The following is a 4,153-nucleotide window of genomic DNA, read 5'->3' on the forward strand; positions in this document are numbered from 1 at the left end:
AGGAGCGCCTCGAGGGACACGTCGGCCTTCGCCGCGGCCTTCGGGGCGGCTTTGGGCGCGGCCTTGGGCGCGGCGGCCTTGGGCGCGGCCTTGGGCGCGGCGGCCTTCGGGGCGGCCTTGGGCGCCGGCGACTTGGGCTTCGCCCGCGCCTTGGGCGCCGCCGCGGGCTTCGGCGCGGCCGGCGGCGGGTCGTCGACGTCCATGGGCGCCGCGCGGCGGCGCGGCGTCGCGCGGCGCTTCGGCGGCGGGTCGTCGACGTCCATGGGCGCCGCGCGGCGCGGCGCCCGGGCCTTGGGCGCGGGCTTGCGCGCCTTCGCGCCCGTCGCCAGCCTTTCGAGGTGCGCGCGGAGTTTCGCGTAGTCCGGCGCGTCGGCGTGGCCCAGCGCGCGGCACTCCTCGAGGAAGGCCGCGAGGGGCGCCGCGTCGCCGAAGGGCGCGAGGTCCAGCGCCGCGACGACGGCCGCGGGCGCGCCCGCGGCCCTCTTCGCGCGAAGCACGGCGTCGTCGCTCGCCGCGCCGTCCCAGGGCAGCGCGTCGCCGGCGGCGACGCAGAGGAGCATGTGCCCCAGGGCCTCGACGTCGTCGCGGCGGCAGGGCGGCGCGCCCTCGGCGTGGGCCGCGAGCCCGACGAAGCGCGGCGTGCCGCCGAGGGAACCGCCCGGCGTCGCGGCGCGGTGTCCCCCCGTCAGCGCGCTCACGTAGCGGCTCGCGAGCCCAAAGTCCACGAGCCGCGCCTCGTCCGCGCCGACGACGGCGCCGGCCTCGTGGCGGCCGAGCATGACGTTCTCCGGCTTCACGTCGACCTGGGCGGGAAACGGGTGCGACGTGCCCAACCTTTGGAGGCTCCTCTCTCGGTCGTTTTCCGCTCATTCTCGGACGGGCGATGATCTCTCGGAGCGCTCTCGACGCGTGGATGCTTTTTATGGAACACACACGCGCGGAACACTCATGTTGAATCACTCGTGTCCCGCCCCGCCGTCGACGTAGACGTAGCGCGCCGCGTGGAGCGCTTCGAGCGACGCCAAAACGTCGAGGCCGACGGCCGCGAGCGCTTTCGGGTCCAGGCGTTTGCCGGCCGCGGCGAGCCGCGCGACCTCGTCGCCGAGGGACGCGCCGAGGCGCTCGAGCACGAGGTAGCGGAGACCGTCGCTCTCGCCGTAGGCGACCTCGCGCCCGAACCGCCGCGGCGACCGGTTGAGCACGTTCGCGTAGAGCAGGTGCTCGGCGAAGAGCGTGTCCGCCGCGCGCTTCGCGTCGCCGTTGGCCTTCTTGCCCTTGGCGGCGGGCGGCGGCACCGGCGCGACCTTGATCACGAGCGACGTCGTCGACGCCGCGGCGGCGGCGGCGGCGCGGGACCCGGACCGCGCGGTCACGGCGACGCGCTCCACCTCGTAGACCTCCGCGCAGGCGCCGGCGCCCAGCAGCTTGCCGACGCGCCACTCCTTCTTGAGCGTGCGGCCCGTGAGGGAGGGCATGGCCATGCTCACTTGCAACGACGAAGCCGGCCGTAGCGAGAATGGCCGGCGGCTCGGACGCACACGCACGCGCGCGCAGTCCGAGCCCTACACCTTGCAAGAGAGGTAGAGAAAGAGACGGATGCACGCTTCCCGTCGTGAATACCTGCGCCGGCTGGGCTCCAGCAGTGGTCACAGAGGTGCTCTACGGCGCCAGCCCTCGGCCAGGCCCACGCCCACTCTGGGAGCCAGCCCTTCATCGACAGCCTCTCCGGCTCGTGAGCTCAAGGCAGCACCAGGTCCTGTGTCAGCCCAGTGCGCGTGATGATGCCCAAGCTCTTCGTGGCGCTCTGCGCGCTCGGCGCGAACGCGTTCCTGCCGAAGACGCCGCTGTCCGCGCGCCCGGCGCGCGCCCCGGCGCGCACGGCGCCCCGGGCGCTGCTCGACGTCTTCGTTGCGGGGCAGCTCGCCACGGCCCCGATCGACGCCTCGAAGCTCGACCTGCCGTCGACCGTCGTCATCTCGGCGAAGGAGAAGATCCAGCGCGAGGGCCTCTACGGCTCCTACGAGGTCGAGGTCGACAACGGTCCGCGCCCCGCGCCCGCGGGGCCGCGCCGGGGCGCCGGGGCGCCGCGCGAACGCCGGGCGGCCGCCGCGCGCGCCGCTCCGGACGAGAGGCGCGCCGGCCGTCGCGCGTCCGGGGACGCGCGCGCGCCCTCGACGCCCGCGCCTCCGCAGGCTTCAACCCGGCCGACGACGCGCGGTCGACGTTCAAGAGCAAGGCCGCGACCAAAAAGGGCAAGAACAAGTACCTCGGCATCTTCGTCGTCCTCCTCGTCGGCTCCTTCATCATCCCCATGGCCCAGTACTTCTGGTACGTGCGCGACACGCCCGACGGCCTCTTCAACGAGCCGCCGCCGCCGCCGCCGCCGCCGGCCCCGAAGAAGTTCTGGGAGCGCTAGGCGCCGGACGCCCCGGAGCGCCGCGGAGCGAAGCGCGGGTTGTGCTAACCTCGCGACTATCTCGACGCTTGGTCGCGCGGCCGTGCGAGGGGCGGGCGAGGGCGGAGTCCGTGTTCCGCGAGCGCGCGCGCGCGCCGCGTCGACGGAACGTCCTCCCACTGGCGCCCGGACGGCGCCACGGCTCCCGGCCCGGGGCGGCGCACTGCCCGGGCGAAACGCGTCGCGGCGCACCCTGGCCGACGTGCGCTGCCCCGTTCAACTAAGGTGTTGAAGTCGGTGTTTACGAATTGCAGGATTATGAGGTAGATTATGTCAGCCTTCCTCGCGCGCATGCTCGCGGAACGGGGCAGCCTCGAGGGTGCCGCGGCCCCGGGCGACGGTGCGGCGGGCGAGTCGGGCGTCGCCGTGGCGATCCTCGCGCGCATGGACGAGCGCGAGGACCCGGGCGGCCTCGAGGCTGCCCCCGCCGTCGAGGAAGACAAACCCGAGGCTTCGGACCGGGGCAGCCCCGAGGCTTCGTCGGACCTCGCCGTCGAGGCTCCGGACCGGGGCAGCCCCGAGGCTTCGTCGGACCTCGCCGTCGCGGCTCCGGACCGGGACGAACCCGAGGCTTCGTCGGACCGGGACAAACCCGAGGCGTCGCCGGACCGGGACGAACCCGAGGCGTCGCCGGGCTCTCCCGCCGTGGCGGCGACGCTGACGGGCCTCGTCGCCCGCTTTCGCGTCGGCGGCGGCGACGCGCGCGCGGCGCCGTGCGAGCCCGCGGCGGCCCGGGCCTATCCCCGGGGCTGCGCGCGCGTCGACGGCCGCGGCGGGGCGGCCGCGGCGGTCGTCGTCGTCGAAGAGGACGAGGACGACGGGGACGACGGGGACGAGGCCGAGGCGGAGGAGAGCGCGTCGTCGGACGAGGACATGGTCGATGGCGCGCTCTTCGCGTGCCGGCGGCTGCCCGGGCGCCTCGGCGCGCTCGTCGCCGCCTGTGTGCAAATCAAATCTTCAACCCGACTTCAATGTGAGCGTATGCGACAGTTTCGACGCAATCTCTTCGACTGTGCTTCGAGAACTTGCTGAGAGCAATCGATTCGTCCAAAAATCAGCCGAATCGACTTCGAATTGGCCGAGATAGAGAGTTCTGAAGTTTGGCCCCGACGTCCCAGCTCACTGGTTGATTTGCGCACAGGTCGCCGCGGCCGACGGCCGCTGCGCGGCGCGGCCGCCGGACTGGGTCTTCTTGGGCGGCGCCGGGCCGCCGCGGCCGCGGCGGTCCTTCGACCGCGCGGCGCGGCCGCCGCTGGCCGGGCCGCCGGAGCCGCGGCGCGCGCCGGCGGCCGCGGCGCGGCCGGCGCTCGCCCGGACCGCCGCGGGCGAGTTCTGGTGCCCGGCGGGCTGCGCGCGCGCCTTCTCGCACGCGCCGGCGGCCGTCATGCACGCGCGGGCCTGCCCGGGCCTGCCGCGGCGCGACGGCGCCGCGGCGGACCGGCGCGGCGCCGCGCGCGCCGGCGGCGAAGCGGCGGCGGCGCGCGGCCGCGGCCGCGGGCCGGGGCTACTTCTGCTGCGGCGTCTGCGTGCGCCCGGGCCTCGGCGGCTTCCACGCGGCCGCGTGCCGCGAGCTCGAGCGCGCGCGGCGCGGCGGGGGCGCCTACGCGGGGTCCGTGCGCGTGGCCCTGCGGCTCGCGGCGCCCGCGCGGCCGCCGCCGCCGCCGCCGCCGCCGCCCCGCGACGAGCCCGCGGCGTCGT

This window comes from Aureococcus anophagefferens (genome assembly GCF_000186865.1).
Source record: "Aureococcus anophagefferens unplaced genomic scaffold AURANscaffold_3, whole genome shotgun sequence".
Taxonomy (NCBI): domain Eukaryota; class Pelagophyceae; order Pelagomonadales; family Pelagomonadaceae; genus Aureococcus; species Aureococcus anophagefferens.